The sequence below is a fragment of the Ursus arctos genome, unplaced genomic scaffold (assembly GCF_023065955.2).
Source record: "Ursus arctos isolate Adak ecotype North America unplaced genomic scaffold, UrsArc2.0 scaffold_1, whole genome shotgun sequence".
In the NCBI taxonomy this organism is placed as follows: Eukaryota; Metazoa; Chordata; class Mammalia; order Carnivora; family Ursidae; genus Ursus; species Ursus arctos.
The window spans coordinates 13,956,877-13,979,433 of NW_026622763.1; positions in this window are offsets into that span (position 1 = coordinate 13,956,877).

Consider the following 22,557-nt stretch of genomic DNA (forward strand, 5'->3'; position numbering starts at 1 on the left):
TTCCATTAAAAATGAAGCGGACTTGAACATTTTCTGTCGTCTGAAAAATTTGACATCTCACACCAACATTGTACAGTTCATCAACTGTGGGCAGAAGTTCTTGGGATTTATGTCATAGACAATTATTTAAAATATTTTTGGATTTATGTGGTTATTTGATCACTATGCATGCTCTCAATTAATCAATAGTTGGATATAACCAGTGTCCTGGGGAGATTCACAACTTCTGTATTTTAAAAGGAAATTCTCATGCTAGGAAAGGTTGGAATCCCCTTATGTGGACAAAGGCAACTGTTTGATAGAAGTTTTTTTTCTTTTCCACCCTAGGGGCTTTTTGACCCCAAGATAAAGAGAACGTTAGAAACAAATGTCAGCTTTCTGGCTGGTGTCTGCAGCTATCTTCCATGCCCTGGGCTTGTGCCTATTAGCCTTTCTGTTTGCATCTCCGCATTGAAGGCGGACAGCTTGAAGGCCTCGTCAGTGTTCTTAGACCTGCCCATGGCCAGGCCTGAACCCCAGAGGGTGGAGAGGGTGTTCTTTGAACTGAAAGATAATCCCGTGGATCGTGTTGCAACATAAGCAGAGAGAGCCAGCAAGGAGCTTTGTGTGATTTGTTATCTTGGGAACACTTTGAACCTTTTTCCCTGGTTTTGCCCCTTGGCCACTCTTAGAAACAGCTTCTCCTCTACGCTGTCTGTGGGCTGCAGGATGAATACGTTTAAGAGAAAAATCTGCTCTAGGATGTTTCATTGCCCGAACTCCCGTTCACTAGTGGGCCTTCATGGGGTTGTTTCTTTCAGGCCTTGGTTGCCTGTGTCTCTGGGGCTTGTTTACCTTTGGTATGTAAACCTCTAACACCCCAACTGTGGTCACTCTGGGAACAATCCATTGGGAGCTTCAGGTGGAATGAGGGAGAGGAATCAGAATTCACTTATTCAGTTATTGGAGGGAAGAAAAAACATCTTTATGAGAATTGTCTCTTATTGCCCAGGGCTATGGATACAGATGATATTTGACATTGGCTGAAAAGTTGCTTAATTATTCAGTTTCCGACACGAACACTTATTTGTTGACATTTAGACCTTCATCCTAAAGAAGAGAGCAAAGATGTTTTTAAAAATTCCTTTTTTTTTTTTTTAATTTGAGAAAGTGGAACAGAGAGCACGAGCAAGAGAGCGAGCATGAGCAGGGGAGAAGGGCAGAAGGAGAGGGAGAAGCAGACTCCCCGCTGAGCAGGGAGCCTGATGTGGGACTCAATCCCAGGACCCCGGGGATCATGACCTTAGCCGAAGGCAGACGCTTCACTGACTGAGCCACCCAGGAGCCCCCATTTTTAAAAATTCTACTTGTGTGCCAGATAGTGGCGTTTGATATCTCTCTCTGCTTTTCAATGTCTGCAACGATTTCCTTTCCTGACTAAAACAATAAACATTTCCAGATTACGCTTGGAAAAAGTAAACTGCAAAAGCTTGTTTTTACATGACAGGGCCTGGTTTCCTTCATGAGCCCCCTTGGATCCCATACCTACGTGAATTATAAAATGGTCATTCAAGGGGAAGTGAATTGCCTTGATCCGAGGAACAGAGAATCTGAAATGCTATTCCTTTCCATTTTAGAGTTGGAGGGCCTTCCACGCTGATGGATTCCTTCTGCTTCTTTAATTTCCTTATTCTGAAAGCATACAGTGCAGCAGTTTCCACAATGGATTGCACAGGCCTCCTGGCAGTTTTTGACTCTAGTCCCACGAACACTTCATTATGGATGCCTACTGCCCTTGATTTAGTGTTTTGATATTTAGTTACCATGGTTTTAATATCATTTCTATGACAACTCCCCTTCTTCACATCTTCCCGCCCTAGGCTCTCTCTGGACTGCCCAAATCAGTGTACCTGGAATTTAGGCCATGACTTTCGTAACCAGGAGATGCCTTGGTGCGCTCACATTTACCATGCGCCCAAAGGGCACGCCAGCCTCCGCGGACACCGAGCTCAGGAAGCCCCGCAGTTCCCATAGGTCAATCCCAGGATGCCAGGTCGCTGATGCAGAAAGCCTCAGCCCCCAGGGATGATGGTAATCAACTCCAAAGCACCAGGCAGCTGCTCTATGCAGTGGATTTAATTCACATTGCATAGTAATGCTCATAAGACGAGGTCCCTGGGGATATGTTACGATGCAGGACTTCTCACAGAGGCTTATTGCTTTTCTCATCAGCTTCTAAGGCTGCTTATGAATTCCGCACGGGTTCCTCTTTCCCTGCAGGAGAGCATTTGCATAAAAAACAAACTACTGGATAAACAAGACTTCGCCAGTTATCATTCCTTTTAACACCCCTCCATGCAAGGTTGGCAGGTGTGCGTTTGGGTGCCTTGTCCAGATTGTGTGTACCTGAGCTCACGGCTCTCACTGCTAAACTGCTTCACCAACTCCTGGCTTTTCTCTTGCCCCAAAGGAAGCCCTTGCCCTGAAAAAATGGACTGAAGTCACAATGAGCAGGGCCTCTTCCTCTTACCTCCTCAGCGCTGGGTATGGATTTTCTATGTCTGATCTAAATGGCACCACTGCATTATTCCAATGCTCTTAGAACGCCACTGGAGTTGGCTAATTGTAGTTCAATGTTGCAGAAAGAAACCAATGCCGGGCTTGATGTGTTCTGCGTGCCTTCTTACTGGTGGGCTCCGTGAATCCCACATGAAACAAATGGCTTCCCGTGGGATAAAAGGAACCAGAAATGCTCTCCCCAGCCAAAAAATACCCACGCTCCCTGTTCCCTTGAAATGTACATGTCACAAGGCCGGAGGAGACGGGGGTAAAAAAGGACAACTTTGGAATCCAACAGACTTGGATTCAGATAGCACTTTAATGATCTCCTGATTAGATGTGGGCGTTTAGGAAGCTCTTAGATTTATTTTGCTTATCTGGTAGGAAAAATTATTAATTTGTATTTATTTTGTTCGATTGAAAAATTACAAATGAAAAGCATGGCTGTAGTAACAAGTCTTAACACTGCAAATATTCACTGAGAAAATAAATGACAGTCACACCGTCACCTTCCCCATCTGGGCCCCCACCCTAAAGACACACGTGGATATAGCCAATATCATCTGTGTGCCGACGATCCCTCGTTCGCTTCTGAATTTAGAGATACATTGGAAAAGAGCATATAGAGGTATTTTTCTTTATTTTGTTTTCCTGACCAGATTGTAACATGTATCATGATATCAAGGGGGTGCTATATGCACTCTTTTCCAACGCAATTTCTTCACTTAAATTTCATGTCCCCTGCAGGGACTCTTCTGCTTTCACAGCTTTAAAATATTGCAAAATCTAGATGTTCTGTAATTTACCTATTACTTATTTATGCAAAATCAGATTTACCTTTTTTACCATGAAAAATGTACTAAAACAAATGTCCTTATAGTTATGTTCTTAAGTACTGGCGCTTTTTTTCAGTACAGCACATTTTTTGAAGTGTAAATACTGCGTTCAAAGACTGTGACCATTTTAATATTTTTGTTCCCTGCCGGGTAACTTCCAAAAATTCGTAATGATCTGCATACCCACCAGCAATATATGAGAGGGTCCATTTTCCCACATGCTTGTCAGATCTGCTGTTCTCAATTTTTTTAATTTTTGCCAGTTTCATGGTTGAAAATGGTTATCTTGCTTTTATTTGAATTTGCATCCTAAAATGTGTGGTGAGAGTGTTCACAGGGAGGTCCTATAGAAGTGCTCGATGAATCAGAACAGTTAGCAAGAAATCATGCTTAATACAGTTTCCCCAGGAGCGAAAATAGTCTTGCTCCGAATCTTTCTTGAACTTTGGGAGATGAAAAATCACCACGAGGAAGGTAGATTACAAAGAGTGCAGAAGCAGGGTATAGAGATGGTGCTTGGCCAACGCAGGCGAGTATTGCCCTTCCATAATATTCCAGAGGACTAGCCTGCTGGCAACATTAGACTTGCACCCGGGGCCATGTTTTGGCCTTGCCCTCTGACTGCTGGTGGGTCAGCCCCTTCAAGCTCAGTTTTCAACAAGTAATTTGGCAGCTGTGGATCAGAGTTGTGTTGTGAACTTTGTGTCACACACCCGAATGTGGTACTTAAAAAGAAATAAATAAAATTACTTCATGTGTTTCATATGCTTTCCCTGATACTTTACTAAGGTTTCCTTTTTTTGTGTATTTTATTTTTATTTTTTTAATTTATTTTTTTAAATAATATTTTTTTATTATATTATGTTAGTCACCATACAGTACATCGCTGGTTTTTGATGTAAAGTTCCATGATTCATTAGTTGCCTATAACACCCAGTGCACCATGCAATACGTGCCCTCCTTAGTACCCATCACCAGCCTATCCCATTCACTAAGGTTTCCTATGCAAAAGAAATCCAAACGGTGAGTTCATGTCCCCAGAATGAAGGCATGCCTTCCTCACAGACCACAGGGACCACTAACTAAGCCTCGTAGCCTTATTCTCAGCACTCGCCTTATCCTAAGCACACGCGGGTTTGGTTCAATGAAGAAAGAATTTGTCAGATTGCAGCTCGGAGGTTAGATGAACTCTTTTCAAACTGTGATAAGAAATGCACACACTCACTTGATGTATGTTAGCAATAAAATACTCTGAATTCCCACATTTACATGGGAAATGACAGTAGGGACGGAAACCTGCACTGAACCTGGATTATAGATCAGGTGTATTTCTAACTTTAAAAATAAATTACATCATCTAATCCTCACTACAATCTTTTGAATTCCAGATAATAATTACCCCATTTTATAGCCAAGGCAGGTGTGGTGAGGCTTTCACTTACACAAGGTTCACAGATTTGGTCCGTGAGGACCAAAGAGGAGGTATGGTTTGAACCAAAGGCATCCCGGTTTGAGGCTAAGTGCTTCTTTGACTGTGAACTGGTTTAGACTCATCAGTTAGTGAGCAGGTGGTATATACTCACCAAATCCCCTGTCCTCACCCCCTCAAAAAAAAAAAAAAAAAAAAAACACACTAAAGTATAAATGAATTGCCCAATAACAAAGAGCAGTAAAGCTGCTTAATATGGTAACGTCGGGCAACGAGTCAGCCTCATCCATGATATTCATAAAGTAATTCTGCTGCACAGTTTCCATGGACAGGATTAACATTTCACTCCTTGTCACGAAACCTCCTTACGGTATCCGCTCGGTGTGGTTAGGAAGGGAACTGCACCGGTTACTGTAACAGAGCTGATTGAATACAAGGATTTGGTAACCAGTTGTTAGAGAACGGAGAATGTTCGAAGGGGACACGGACTTATCACAGGGAAAAGTAAGTGCAGGCAGAGACAGTGGGGGGTTCAGCTCTTAGAGAAGTAGCCCTGCACACCTGGGATCCCGAGCCTGACGAGGGGGTGCCCACTGGCTGTCCCTCGGGCATCGTGAGGCTGGTTTGGGGTGCAGAGAAAATTGCAAATAGGAACCCCCAGCCGCTACATACTGTAAGAGTGACAAATGACAAGGAGAGGGGGCAAGCAGAAAGTTCCAACCTTTTTTAAAATTCCATCCTCCAGTCTTCCCATCACTCTCAAGAGCCTCTCCTGACAGAGTCTACTGGGGACCTGGTGACAACCCAGAAGTGAGGCTTGTAGAGTTTCATCCCCAGTAGTACAAGACTGAGTTCGAAGCTGAGAGAAAAATACTTAATATGAGCACATTCCACACTTTCAACTGCTTACCATCCTTTCTGATCTTTCCACACATATTTCAGCTTCCATACTATGATAAAAATAACTTTGTATGTCCCCCTAACAAGATGCAATTTCTTTCTTACAAACAAAGATGCTCTAGGTCTCTTCTTAAAATGAGGAGAAAGAGAAGAAATTTATCAGTAGAAAAATATTTTCTAGGTTACTTGGATATATATATATATATATATATATATATATATATATATATATTAGAAATATTGAAAAAAAAACCACTTGTTTTAGGCTGTTTAGGCTGCTTTAACATATTATCATAGACTGGGGGGCTTAAACAACAGACATTTATTTCTCCCAGCTCTGGATCTGGGAAACCCAAGATCACGGAGCCTGATGTCACGTGAGGGCCCACTTCCTGGCTTGTAGATGGCCATCTTCCATTGTATCCTCACATGGTAGAGAGCAGAGGGAAAGGTTCTCCCATCACTTCTATAAGCACACTAATCCCATTCACATGGGCCCCACCTTCATAACCTATTTACCTCCCCAAAATCCCACCTCCTAATTCCATCACATTGGATATTAGATTTTCAACATGGGAATTTCGAGGGGACACATTTGATCCCTAGCAACACCGAAGTGAAAATATTCAGGCATGAATGGGTAGCCTAATCTGTTGATCTAGAAGTTGGTGGAAAAGACAAGTGATAAGAAGGTAGGTTGGCTCTCCTGAAGGGGTTTGTAAGGCTTTTGATTTTGACTCTGTGGCTAATAAAGGATGGTGAGGCTATTTGAGTCAAGAATAGTGATTTAAAAAAAAATATATATATATATATAGATAGATAGATAGATAGATAGATAGATAGATAGATATTTACACAATGACTATTTCAGGGGCAATGAGCAGGAATTTATGAAGACCAGCACAATAGTCCACGTATGAAACGATATGCGACTGGAAATCAGGACACGGTGGTGGGAAAAAAGTCCAGTGTGACTCTGAGTCCTCTACAATTGATTGATGTAGAAGGAAAGACCTTGAGGCTGGGTGACCTCACCTTAGAGATTGGCCCGTGAGTTTGCTGGGCCCTGAAGGGGATGGTCAGCATTCTAAACTCCGTGCTACAGAGAGGTGTGGAAATATGAGAATATAAGTGAGAATAAAACTGTGAGGCCTTCAGCAGTCCATGGATTCCAGGAGAGTCCAGGCTTTCCTCATTTTTCATCTGGATCACAATAGAAGCTTCATGTCTGGTTCTCCTCCTTTGCCATGCGCCCCCTGTAGGACCGATTAATTTTCCATATGGCAGCTAGAGCCATCTTTTCCAACATCACCTAGATCACAGTTCCCTCCTCGGCATTGTTCGGTAAATTCTCAGTGCACTCAGAATCAAATCAAGACTTAATACCCTGTCCCACACGGTCTTGCCTGATTGGCCCCTGATGACAGACAACCCTTGTCTTTTTTCTTTTTATTCACTCTAGCTACACTGGCCTTTTAAATGTTCTCGTTTATTCCATGCTGTCTCTGCTCTAGGGATTTGACCATGCTGTTCCTGTGTAGGAATGCTTTTTCAGTTGGCCTCTCTTCAACTGCCCAACCCCTAGACAGCCTTTCCCGACTGTTACTAAACTCTGCTACTTCCTGTCTTGAAACCCCATTTTTTCTTTAATAGGTTTTTTTCAGGATGTTAAATCACAACAAAGCTAAATATAAACCTTTCTTCCCCTTTTGCCTGTATCTGCTCATAAGGCCAGGCAGAACCCAACTTCCTGTTCTTTGTCTCATGACTGATGAGCTAAGATCCAAACTGTTTGTCATGATTGATTAGCTAAGATTAGAACTTTGCATTCTGAACTAATTATCCTGAAACCCACTTTCCACATCGAAAAACATGTTCTCTGACTGCAACTTCCCCCGCCTACAAACAACCCCACTGGAGACCACCCCATGGGCAACTTGTTTTCCCCTCTTGAGTCAAAACCACCTTGCTGAGACACTCCAATCTTTGGATCTGAAGCGCTTTCTTTATTAAAATAACCTAAATAAAATCAATCCCCTTACTTGTCTGGTTTCTGCCTTTGAGAATTACATATTTACTGATGCGTTTTCTTGTTTAATGTGTTCCTCCTGACATATCTTTGCTCCTCTCCTTTCACATACATTAGACTCGAAGCTTTATGAGGGAAGGGACCTTGCCCTTTTGGTTACTCCAGTAGCACCAATACTTCTCATGTGCCTGACCGTAGGAGATGCTTCATAACCATGAGTGAATAAACGAATGAATGTAAAAGCACCAGGTGTCTCCAAGTAGTGACAAGACACACAGGAGTGATGCAGGAGGCAGTACCATTGAAGTAAGTGGCCAGGAGTGTGTGTGGCAATCTCTGGCCCCTAGAAAGAGGGGCTACAGGGCAAGGCAGGGTTTTAGGGCAACATCCTGAAGACCTGGAGGTCGGGAGAAGAATTCTATCCCAGCGGATGATCTAGTGTCGAGATTAAGAGCTTTGGCCCAAGTTCAGACCACTGATACCCCTCAGAAATAACAAGAATAGGCTATGGCAAAAAGATGTCAAGGTTCATAGGGCATGTTAAATATAAAGCAGCAAAATCAACTCTAAAACCCAAATTTATGAGCCTGGATATATTGATCTAATGGCCACCTTGCTTTAGTTTGGCTCAGGGCATGCAGGGTAAAGATACTGGTCTTGTATGTCAGCTGAAGTGGGGAAACACACACAGTTCTAATGGCAAAGGAAGAACAGAAGAAGATATAACTTGAGGTATAATCCAAGAAATGAAAACATTATTTTTCACTTACGAGTTTGGCAAAGATTGGGAAAGATTGTTCAGGGAACGAGACATTCTTATACACAACTTGAGGAAGTGTACATTGTTTGAAGACTTTTTAAAGTCAGTTGGTAATACATACCAGTAACTTAAAATGTTCGTTCATTGAAACAATGCAGTTTCTAGTAATATGTCTTGCAGATACGTGTATGCCCAAAGATTAATCTCTGCGTAGAATTACAGCTCTATGTATATTACAATTTGAAAACCACTTAATATTCCACCATAGTAGAACAGTTATATTATAACTCATTTTTATATGTTGGTGCATTGTTTCAGATTATGGTTGCTACCCTAACAATAAACCCCAAATGTCATTGGCTTTATGGAGTGGAAGGTATTTCTTTCTCACGTAATGTGTAAGCAGCAGGTGCAACACACAGTGACCAGTTCTGTAGTGTCTTAAAGAGATGGTGAGTCAGCATCTTTCATTTCTTGCCATCGTGTGGGTGGAGACTCCCTAGGCTTCCCCCAGAACTCCGAGGGCGGTGCACAGAATTCTTACGTATGCGCAGGCGCCAATTCCAGCACAATTTAAGTAACTTCCCATAATTCAAAATCATATCTCTAATTTCCAGTCAGCAAAGTACAGGCTAGCATCTATTACTGTGCTCTTCTCCAGGTAGCCCTTTAAACTTTGCCCCTCCTAAACAATTTTGGGTCATTCGTTTTGTAGGAACCGGGAAAGCATGTCTGGGAAAGTGACTAATGTTGGTGCTGTAGAGTAACTGGGTGAGTTTTATTGTCTGTGGTTGTTACCTACTTGGGCAAATGGCTTGACTTACAGTGCCTTGAAAATAAATTTAATATTGAGAAGTGTTTGTGATGGTTCTACTACTGCTGTGCTTTCTTTTTGTGAAATGAGTTCGACTCCTTTAATTTTTTGAGCAGCCCATCGAGACTTTCATTTTACATTAGATGATAATATTCTTTTTGTTCTTGAAGAAATCGAGGAAAAAAAATATGTTTTGAGATAAAGATTTAAAGATGTGAAACCCGATCACCATAAATGATTAACCAAATGTTTTCGCTATTAGCACCTACGCTCTAATTGGATTGTCCTACTAACGATCAGTTCGTGCAGCTTTGAAGACACCAGGAAAAGTAGATTAGGATGAAAAAATAACCTTCCCTTTTATAAACTGCTTTCCTGATTTCCAATATTCCTCTTTATATGAAAAGGCATTTTGAATGCTAAAATATTTGCAATGGAAAAATCAAAATTAAATCGCTACAGTCTCCCCTAGCACCTCTATCTGTCTAATAAGCCAGGTAGTGTTTGATCAATATAGGAATTACGTTTCTAAATTGAATCTATCAGTAGATAGGTGATATTTATAATTTTAATGGTCTCATATTCTAAGATATTGGGACAAATGGCAGAACGAAATTAGTTCATTTTATTATACTTTTATTCAATTTTAAAACCTGTGTTTTAAAAAAGCCAGATATAAAAAAGCATGGAGGTGATTTTTAGAATCCATCATTTAACCATTGGTATCATGTTCATGAAAGCCAATATCATTTTTGTTTAAGGAAAATTCAGATTTTTTACATCATTAACATACTAACAGGAAAGCATAAGTTCTTAAACTATTTGGAGAAAGCATTTATCTTAATTGTTGCAAGCTGCTAGTACCCTTATCCTGGATTTCCCAGTGTTTAAAGCATACATAAGTACTTACCCAGAGGCTCCAGCCCAGCATGTATGTGAGCGTATGAATGTGTGTTGGGGAAGAGGTAATCTACAATGTTTGTATATGTGTGTATATATTATCTATATCTATACATATCAATGGTGTGTATATTATATATGCATATGTAATAACATTTATCATATATGCACATACATTAAATGTAATGTAATAAAATCTACAATATAAATATAATGTTATGTTTTTCTGTATCAGCCCTGAAGAAACTTCATTCTTTTCAAATTCCCCCAGTGAGTTCTAAGAATTCCCCAAGGCATGTCTCCCAGCTGCACCATGAGAGAGACCTCTTTACGACAAGACTCTTTTTTTTTTAATAATTTTTTAAATTTAAATTCAATTAATTAACATATAACGTATTTTTGGTTTCAGAGGTGGAGGTCAGTGATTCATCAGTCTTATATAATACCCAGTGCCCATTACATCACGTGCCCTCCTTAATGTCCATCACCCAGTTACCCCAAACCACCACCCTCTCCCCTCCAGCAACCTTCAGTTTGTTCCTATGGTTTAGAGTCTCTTATGATTTGTCTCTTTCTCTGATTTTGTCTTGTTTTATTTTTTCCTCTTTTCCCCTATGATCCTCTGTTTTGTTTCTTAAATCCCATCTCTTTTTCTGGTGACATCTACCATAGCTACCATACCTAATGTGACAGCTAGGGAGTGAATACCTACAAAGCTGTCACCATCCCTGTTGCCACCCAAGTAACACGGCAGTCATTTCTGGTGCTCACCCATTTCTGGAGCAAAGCTCTGCATCCCCAAATTCAAACACGCAGATGTGTGCAAATATCTCTTCCTAATACCGCTGGTTTAGTAAGTCATCCCCGCAGAAGATTTTGGCACAAGTTCTTTGTGAAACAGTTCTTTTTATATTTCATTCTTCACTGAATAGTCTATGTCCTGGGGGCTGGGTTGGAAGGTCATTGAAGTAACTGACACTGCTGTATTTGCTATTAACTGCTCCATTCAGGCCCATGCTCCTTGGACCACACTTGTAAATATGATTTCTTCTTCCCTCATGGTGGGTTTTTTCTCAGAAGTTTCATGTTTTATCATGCAACTAGAACTGTAAAGACTCACTCTACAAGTCCTCCCCTTCCCCATACACAGACAGGGTTGAATCCTAAGATGGACAAACCTTAATCTCAAGTTGGGATCTTGTTATAAATATTGATGACACTGTATGTCATAAAAGAGACTTTGCTAGCCAGAATAAGTGGAAAAATTCAGATGAAGGGAGATTGCGATTACTGCTGCCATAACAAATATTTGAGAAATGTTTTAACAGAAACTAAGTAGAGAATTCCATATCTATATTTCAAAAGGGGAGTGGGCACTAGCAGCTTGCAAAAATGAAAAACATTATTAGGGTCAATTCAGGTAACAGAGTAATTCTTTACCCTCACATCCTGAACATGTCTTATAAGGAGAGTAGAGACTGGGAAATCTGTTGAACCACAGATTTATCAGGAATCTTGAGACATTATCTTATCAAGCCAAGTCCACTTCATCCTAGATACATAGTATAATTAGAAAGAAGGTGGAGTGATATAGGAGTGAGGATTCCAAGTAAAAAGACCCATAGATTTAGAGGGTCAATGCTACTTAAAATTATAAAGATTACAGCAAGAGAAGTCCTGACCTGTGCAGAAGAGCCTAGGTGGGCCCTATTACGTATATTTCTGCTTCACTCTTTAGTACACATCCCTCCATCCATATAATCCCAAGGGATAGTTGCAGAAGCTCGGGATAAGTAAGCTCTGGGGAATCACTGGTGTTGCTGGGGATTCTGAGAAGGATAGAGGCTCGATGGCAAATATTACTTTGCATCACGTCTGTGAGTGAAGCAGCTCACGTAGCATTAGTAGAGATCAAGAGGGATATTTTTCAATGAGATGTGTCAAACCAAAATAAAGATACAATGATAATGAATTTCCATGTATCCAAGAATATACCTCTAAATTATATAAAACAGAAGAGGACAACAATCAAAGGGAAAGTAGGCAAATCCTTAACCATATAAAGGAACTTTTACACGCTTTCTTTTTTAAGATTTTATTTATTTATTTGACAGAGAGAGAGAGACAGGCAGTGAGAGAGGGAACACAAGCAGGGGGAGTGGGAGAGGAAGAAGCAGACTCCCAGCAGAGGAGCCTGATGAGGGGCTCTATCCCAGAACGCTGGGATCACGCCCTGAGCCGAAGGCAGACGCTTAACGACTGAGCCACTCAGACACCCCCTTTTACAAGCTTTCACCAAAAACTCATAGAACTAGCTGACAAAAAGAAATTATTAGAGCATAGAAGATATAAATAACAATAAACAAAGCTTGATCTAATCTTTATGTGTGTGTGTGTATATATATATATATGCATATATATACATATATTAAGATTTTATTTATTTGACAGAAAGAGAGGGAGATTGGCAGGGGAACTCAAATAACTAGGGGGAGCAGCAGAGGGAGAGGGAAAGCAGACTCCCCGCAGAGCAGGGAGCCTGATGTGGGGCTCAATCTCAGTACCCCAAGATCATGACCTGAGCCGCAGACAGATACTTAACAAACTGAGCCACCCAGGTGCCCCTAATCAATATATTTTGAACAATGTGCCTGGCAACTGGGAAAATAGCCCAGGTGTTTGAAGAACAGATGGAATATTTACAAAATTCATGACAAAATTGATCATTGGCTAATCCATTAAGTAAGCCACGGCAAAATTTTTAAAAATGAAGGAATTTAGAGTGTGTTCTTTTACTCCATTGGAATTAAACTAGAAATCTGTAACTAAAAGATAACTAGTTAATGCCCATATATTTGGAAATTAAGCAATACATTTAAAAAAACATGGATTATAGTAGAATCCTAAGTGAATAAAAAAAATTGAAATGAATGATTATGAAACCATGATATATTGAAATTTGTGGAACATAGATGAAGCAGGGAATATAGAGAAACTGCTATATTAGATGCATATTAGGAAAGCAGAATGATTATACAATCATAATCTAAGTATCTCTCCAAGAAGAAGAAAAAGAAGAAAAAATAAAATCAAAAGCAAGTAAAAGGAGATAAATAATAATGATAAGGAGGAATTGATAAAGTAGAAATCTATCATGGACACCATCCATATAGCCCCAAAGGACTCTTTATAAAAGAGGTTGGGGACACCTTGGTGGCTCACTCTGTTAAGCTTCTGATTTCTGCTCAGGTCATCATCTTGGAGTCCTGGGATCAAGCTTCATGTTGGGCTCCATGCTCAGAGGGGAGACTGCTTGTTCTTCTCCCTCTGCCCCTCTCCATGTTTGTGTTCTCTCTTTCAAATAAATAAATAAATAAAACCTTTGAAAAAATAGACCAGAATAAAAAAGGTTGATAAACCACTGGTATCATCAATTGAGAAAAAGAGTAAGAGTGTGAGAGAGAAGGTACAAATGGTAAATATGAGGAATAAAAAGTGACATATTAAAACAGATCCCAAAACACTGAATAGTTAATATTACATTATGAACAACTTATATATCAATAAATTTGAAAATGTAGATATAATGTATAATTTCTTATAATTTTTCTTAATTTCTTAAAACAAAACTAATTTACCAAATTTGACACAAAAGAAATTGAAATCTTTTATTTTTTTAGAGGGGGGAGGGGCAAAGGGAGAGGGTGAGAGAATCTCAAGGAGGCTCCACTCCCAGCATGGAGCGCAACTCAGAGCTTGATCTCACAACCCTGAGATCATGACCTGAGCCAAAATCAAGAGTCAGATGCTTAACTGACTGAACCACGCAGGCACCCAAGAAATTGAAATCTTATTACTTAATGGAATCCATAACTTAAAAAACTTAAAATAATTTAAAAAAAACAAAATGAAGCAAACAGAATACTAGGCACAGAGAATTTCTGTGGTGAATTCTAACATCAAGGAGGGAAGGATAGGAATATTACACACAAAGGGAACATTAAGTCATTTTATACAGCTGGGATAACACTGATAAAAGTTTATATATATATATATATATATATAAAACAGGCAATGTGCACATATTATGTATACACATATAAAATATATTGTATATATTGTAAATATGTATATATATATTGGGTATATTGTAAATATATATATATATATACATTGTATATATTGTAAATATGTATATATATATATAACAGGCGATATGCACATATTATGTATACACATATAAAATATATTGTATATATTGTAAATATGTATATATATTGGGTATATTGTAAATATATATATATACATTGTATATATTGTAAATATGTATATATATATAAAACAGGCGATGTGCACATATTATGTATACACGTATAAAATATATTGTATATATTGTAAATATGTATATATATTGGGTATATTGTAAATATGTATATATACATTGTATATATTGTAAATATGTATATATATATAAAACAGGCGATGTGCACATATTATGTATACACATATAAAATATATTGTATATATTGTAAATATGTATATATATTGGGTATATTGTAAATATGTATATATATATAACAGGTGATATGCACATATTATGTATACACATATAAAATATATTGTATATCTGTGATGAAGGATGTTATAGAAGAGGAAAACAAATTTTACTCTCATTTGTTACCATAAATGCAATTTTTTACCTCAAATTTTAGCAGATTCCAAGTGATATACAGAAAAGGTAAATACATCACAGTTAACTTTAGTTTACTTCAGGTCTGCAAAATTAACATTTGAATATATAATCAATGCAATCCATCATAATAATTGAATAAAGAAGAAAAATCATATGGTCATCTCAAAGGATTAGACAAAACATTTCAAAGAGCTCAACATCTATTCAAGATTAAAAAAAAAAAATTCTTAGCTAACTATTCATGAAGGCATCCCCTTAAGCTAAAAAACCTGTAACACCCATCATACCCCTTGGTAAGGTATTGAGATAGAGAATGAGAGAAATATGTTCACTGTGACACTTGAAGCCAATATTTTACTGAATCTCCCACCAGTTGAATAAAGTTAGAAATTACAAAAATGAAAGCAAAAGAAAGCATATAAGGGCTGGAAAAGAAGAACTAACCTGCTATTATGTGCATATGAAAACACTCCAAAGGTCCAACACATAAACTATGAACACTAATGAGTGAACTTGTCAAATTTGCTGGATGTAATACTAATGTGTAAAACTCAAATGTAAACTAAATACCACCAACAATCAGAATTCTACTTGAAGAGTATAACTTACAATAGTATAAAAAATCCAAATACCCAGGATAAAATATGTGCAAGAGCTCCATATAAAAAACATTATTTTTTTTAAATACTACAAAAACATTATTGAGAGAAATTAAAAATGCATAGATACAAAACTTCACATAGATACTTCATGTTAACGGAATAGAGAAACTGATAATGTAAGGATGTCGATTCTCTCCAAATTGATGGTTACGAAAGTTAGAAATGTTAAAATTTAAAATTTACAAATTAAGTGAAATGCAAAGGACTGAGAATAGAATTTAAAAAAAAAAAACTTGACAATAAAAGACAGGAGGACTTTCTTCCCTTGATATCAAGACTAAACATAAAAATGAAATAATTTAACGGCACCTGGGCGGCTCACTCCGTTAAAGTGTCTGCCTTCGGCTCAGGTTGTGCTCCCAGGGTCCTGGGATGGAGCCCTGCATGGGGCTCCCTGCTCAGTGCGGAGCCTGCTTCTCCCTCTTCCTTTGCTGCCACAATGCCTACTTGTGCTCCTTCTCTTTCTCTCTGTCAAATAAATAAAATCTTTAAAAATATATAATCTTGGGGCGCCTGGGTGGCACAGCGGTTAGGCGTCTGCCTTCGGCTCAGGGCGTGATCCCCGCGTTATGGGATCGAGCCCCACATCAGGCTCTTCTGCTATGAGCCTGCTTCTTCCTCTCCCACTCCCCCTGCTTGTGTTCCCTCTCTCGCTGCCTGTCTCTATCTCTGTCGAATAAATAAATAAAATCTTTAAAAAAAAATGTTCAAGGGACATGAAAAGACACTTCAGAAAGGTCATTATCCAAATGGCTAGTAAACATTTAAAAAGTGCAGAGATACTCAAATAAAAACAGTTATGGGCTATACACCAATATTGTTAAAACTAATAATTAAAATAGTAAAATTTGGCAAAGATGTGGTCCGACTGGAACTTCCCTATCCTGCTGGTGGCAGTTCAGGTATTATAAACATTTGGGAGAACTGCTTTCTATTATCCAGGAAGCCGAACAAGCATTTACCTTTTCCCCAGGAATCCCACTCTGACTCCTGTGCAACAGACTTGCTCACGCATACACACCAAAAGGCATGCGTTGAAGTTTTAATGATAATATTATTCATAATAGCTAAAAATGTGAAAAAATGACCATCAGTGATAGAATGGATAAATATATACATATATTTTTTTTGTCATACAATAGAATGCTATACAACAAAGAGAATGAACAGCTACTGAAAACTACACGGAGGAATCTCATAGTTATAACGTTGTGTGAAGGGAGTCAGATACTAATACATGCTATATAAGTCAATCTAAAGGGAGCTCAAAAACATGATACTTTACCTGTTTTTTCAGAAGTCGTATTAGTGGCTGATTTTGAAAGGAGTCAGAATTAAAGATCGGGAAAGACCACAAGTTGGAGTTTTCCAGGTGGTGGTGATGTTCTTAGTCTTGACTTAGCTGATGATGACATTGGAAGAGTCATGAAGTTGTACTCCTAAATTTTTTTTTCATTTTCTCTTCTGCATGCTATATTTAAAAAAAAAAAAAAAAAAGGACAAGGACGTATTTTCTTCAACTGGGTGATTCAACCTTATTAAGAATACATCTCTGCGTCCCTTACGATCAACTTTCCTCCGACACCGTGAGACTGGACATTATAGCTGAAAGTTTATCTTTGTCAGCTTCTGGGGATACAGAATGTGTGTCCCATCATCGTAAACTTCTGGGACTGGGGCCTTTCTTGTTGTAGGTCAGGCCCCAAATATTAATGCCCTCTTCTTCCTCCTGACTTCTGAATGTGAATGTAGGTGAAGGGTTCCCAGAAGTTTTCATTCTTTTTTTTCCAAAGATTTTATGTATTTATTTGAGAGAGAGGGAGAGAGAGCATGAGCGGGGAGAGGGGCAGAAGGAGAGGGAAAAACAGACTCCCTGCTGAGCAGGGAGCCCTCTGCAGGATACGATCCCAGGACCCTGGGATCATGACCTGTTCTGAAGGCAGATGCTTAACAAACTGAGGCACCCAGGTGCCCCAGAAGTTTTCGTTCTTTTTTTTTTTTTTTTTTTTTTAGGATTTTATTGATTTATTTGACAGAGAGAGACAGCAAGAGAGGAAACACAAGCAAGGGGAGTGTGAGAGGGAGAAGCAGGTTTCCCGCGGAGCAGGGAGACCAATGCGGGGCCGATCCCAGGACCCTGGGATCATAATCTGAGCTGAAGGCAGACGCTTAACGGTTGAGCCACCCAGGCACCCCTCCAGAAGTTTTCATTCTTAACCCATTTTTCTTCCCCAAACTTCATGATGGAGATTATATACTTCCTGGCATGTTTTAAATTATTTTAGTATTTAATTATCTTTGTACACCGAATTTGTTTTCTGACATTAATGTGTAGTACAGCTCCATGAGCAAAAGCTCATTGCTCTCATACAGCCCTGGTTACAAATCTCACCTGTGTGTTTTTTAACTGTGTGATTTAGGGAAACTTAGTTAAACTCACTGGGACCCAATGTTCTCACTTCAAACTAAGAGTAACAATGCTTACTCGGTAATTTACAGTAAGAAATGGAGTAAAATAACCTATGAACAATGCTTTGTATTGAGTTCGTCTCATAGAATACTAATTCTGTTCCCCTCATAAATTAGTTTTTGAATCAGAGTGGTCAATGGGAAAATATCTTTTACGTAATAGAGAAATTAATATCTTTTTTTTTTCTTTGCAAGAGTAAGGAATATTTAGAGGACATTGGTATTTTTAGGATGAAAAATGTAGAATGAATTAAACTCATTAATTTTCCATATATTCTCTAAAATTATTTTTCATAAATCTTTCTTGTCAAATAAGAGGTTCATATAAAAAGCCTCATAAGAAATTTCAATAGGAAACAAAATGTATTAAAAGTATTATTAGCTCTTTAATGGGACTCCAGTTTCAACATTTATGTAAAGGTTTTTATTTTTAATGTGGCTGGAATTTCATTAAAATCTAAATTAAAAGAAGAGAAGAGATGCTTTTCTTAAACTGACCAAATCTGTGTATTTTTTTCCCCCTACAAGTATCAGAGATGGGAAAAAGGGAGTGGAAGCGCACAAGACTTTGAAGGCCTATGGTCAGAACTGGCATATTGTCATCTTTGCCTTCTTGCCATAAACAAAAACCAATCAGAAAGCATAGTCCAAAGTCAAGGAATCCGGAAATCACAGCCACCCCCACCGGGGGTGCAGGGGAGGTGAAGCAACAGTTTCAAGTATCACAGGTACCATAACTTTATGTAAGGTTCATTAGCATATAACTAATTATGGGCTTAAACAAACATCATCAATTCATTCATTTACTCATTAATGCGGTCAACAAGTACATAGTATTTAAGGGATATCACTGACCCTGCTTTTAAAAACATTAGAGTTATCACTTCTTTTGGTCACGTATTCAATAAAAATTCTTGAGCTGCTATTATATCATATGTCAAGTTGTTTGGCAAATGTTTTCCAAAATTCAGCTGTCTTGTACCCAATGATTCTCTATACTGGATAAAATAATTCAGTGACCTGGTTTATGATATATGAATAATTACTCCTGAAGAGTTCATCAGAATTCTACAGTAAGGAAAAGTAAACACTTTTTATAGATCATTTCTGAGATCGTCTATAAATGTAGATGAGATTGGTAGGATCTCTTTTCAAAGAATTTTGGGCTAACATTTTTATGGTAATATTTCTTTGCCAGATGCTGGCCTACTGATCATATTCAGTCACAGATGAGTTTCCTTTTGTCAGCATAGAGGTTAAACATTCTTGCATTTGAATATATTTAGGTGTGGCACATCTCCACTGGTTCATCACATCACTCTTTACTTGTAAACTAAGGACTTATTCTTTCTGTACACTTGTTAACCTTTTATGTACCCAAAGTATTTGATTCTGTAGCCTTTGCTTGATAGCCTGTAACATTGGAGCACTGGTTACCATTCACACATATATTTGAACAGTTCCAAAACTAGTGAGAAAGATTTGTGTCTTCCTTGTAAGTGTTCTCGACCTAATAAATTATGTGAGCTGACCATTTAGTCAGGCACCTTAAGCAGAAACATGTAATATTTGTACTTCAAATAAGGAGTATAAACTGAGTAAGCAATCAAGGCGTTGGTCTGAGTTAAAAATACAAAGGCAAATAAGACACAGTTATTGTCCTCACTGAGTTCACTTTCTAGTAGGCAATCAACAAACTTTTTGATGGAGCAGGAGAAAGCTTCCACATGGACTGAGTCTTGAAGGCAAATAGTTTTATAGGTGAATTGGGACAAATGGGTATTTCAGGTGCAAGGGGACATATATGACAACAATCACACTCATGACTTCTTGGGTAAAAAGCGGGTACATTGGAGCTCCTGAGAACAGATGATGAAGGACCTTCTCTGCCGTGCCAAGCGTACTCCTCCCAAACTCTACCCAGTTATCAGTCACCTATATCTGGACAGTTTTGTGTCTCTATAATAGCTATTGCTAATTGTCTCTCCTTTATCCATCCTGCCCTTTTACCTTACTCTGTTCTATCTGGGAGCAAGCAGTATGTGTGAAAAAAAAATCTTGATTTCCCTACATGCCCTCTTGCAGTTGGGTTTGGTCATGAGGCCCTCCTTCTGGCAAGCAAAATGTAAGTGGAGGTATTGGTTAGGGCCTTCAGGAGAGCTATTGCATTCCAGATAAAGAGAGACAGACTCAGATGACATGTGTCCTTTTCCCCTTTTCTCTTTGTTTTTACTCTTCTTCTTACCTGAAACGTGGACATAATACCTGGCATTGTGTTGCCATCGTGACAGCATAAAGCTGAAAGCCAAATGCTAAAGGGGGGATGGCATCTAGGTCTCATTACAACATCATGGAACCACCACATCAGCCTTCAACTACCTCTTTCTGGACGTTTTTCCTTCTAAGGAAAAAATAAACCTACTACTTGTTTAGACCACATGTGGTCAGGTGTTCTATTTCTCGCATCGAGATGCAGTCTTGACTGATAAACCATCGAGCCATGTAACAGACCCTGAGAATCCATAACGTGCTTAGAATTGTGATAATTTCTATTTGTAAGAGATGCAAAAATAACAAGGATGTGGTCCTTGATTCTCTTTAAAGTATGTTCAACAAAGGAAATCTATGCTTCTCTACTGAGTATCGTGTCTGCGAGCCAGTAATCCGAGTACCTGAAGACATCCACTAACCTTCTTTGGAAGGTTCATTCTTGGAGTCTACCTACTTACTACCCCAGTTAATTTAATATACCTCCAAACACTGCTTTGCTTTGAGAGAATCTGGACACCCTGAGATGCCCTCACTTAAGTAACAACTTCTACATTCAAAACCTTGTATAAGATATGTTCACTCAGGAGTTGAACTTTCCTGTGTACAACAGAAAGATGCAGATCACCTACATGGCATGTGTTGGATATAGGGTGCTGTGGGGGGTAGATAAGAAGAGCCTCACACGGAGAGGGATGGGTGGACACCACAAGAAAGACATTCCAAAGGAGGAAGACATCAAAATGTATTCATTTTCAGCACGGCTATTCTTTTTCTCTGAAGTATAAAAGAAGATGTTTGGGGCAGGTTCTTGCACATACATTAACCTTTGACATGGAGTGGGAAAAATGACTGGCATTTCTCTCCGGGTAAATCTGCTTCTTTTTTTCCCAAGAACCGGCATAGCATCTACTCAATGATTTCCTAGGTGGAAGTAATAGTAGGAGATTTTCTTCCTCAGCTGGAAGGAAAACTTTTGCTCTCTGTAACCAATCTGAGAAGAACCCAGAGCCCCAGGCATTCCTGGGCCTCGGTGCTGGCTTGGTTGAATCACATACCTGGATTCTCCCCGTGGAATACTAATGCCGGCATGAACAACTGTGCACCTGCACATACTTGAAACATTCTCATTTTCTCTTCTAGGAATGAACATTTTCAGGAAAAAAAAAAAAAAAGAAATGACTGTGGTCTGATAAAACATATGTTTTCCAAATGGGAAGGAAGTTATAAGAGAATCTTTTTTCTTTCTACGATAAGCTACTGTCTCTTTTACAGACGATTTTAGTTGACTCTGTGGCAATCCAAGTTTGAAACTCTACTGCAAAGTCTCACATGTTTATGATTTCCTTAAAGATCAGGCTGTGTTCGAGTCTCACACCGCTGAGCTGTGAATGTTTAAACATAAAATGTTTTGGCTTGTAAAATGTGTTGATTTACCAAGGAACGTTGCCTTTACATCTCATGAGAAACTTTTTATTGGAATACTGGGGAAATAGGAAAAACAAGGTTCCGAGGCGGTTTTTGAGGTCATCTCGTTTGATTTATAAAATCAGTTTTAAATAATTGCCATGGATTCCTGAATGATGATGTTTATCCATGATATTTCGAGGTGAGAATGTTTTAACCCGGAGAGTGCTTTGAACAAAACATTTTTATCTAAGTAATATGAACCCCGATAAATGTCATTTACAAACTTTTTTTCCAGAAAAGATTTCATTAGTCCATTTGATTTCATTGATCAATTTTCTATTCATCACACTCAAAAGATTTCCATCTATTTTTATCTCGCTGAAAATATTTTCATTAGTACAAATGCTTTCTCAATTAAATTGATAAAATTAATTAAATTTAATCTCAATTAAATTAATAAAAATGTGATTCATTAATCAATTTTTTGACCAAAATAAATTTTTATTCATCAATTCTGATAATCTCTTTTGTGGCCTTTATTTCCACTAATTCCAATTTTTCTGAGTCAAATAATAGGGTGTATTTAGTTCTTAGCAAATGTGAGAAATTTGTGAGGCAGTTAAAGGAAAGACAGATACAAGAAGGAGAGTGAGCAAGTGAGAGGAAGAGAAGTGATGAGAACAAAAGAATAAAAAGGAGTCTGCTAGATAGACATTAAAGTTGAGGGAAGAATGTGGTGTCAACCCAAACCAGAGATCCCAAAAGTCATGTTGGCAATACCATGGATGGTGGCCTGACTCAGGTTCTTCTTCTTCTTCTTCTTCTTTTTTTTTTTATTTTAATGTTTTT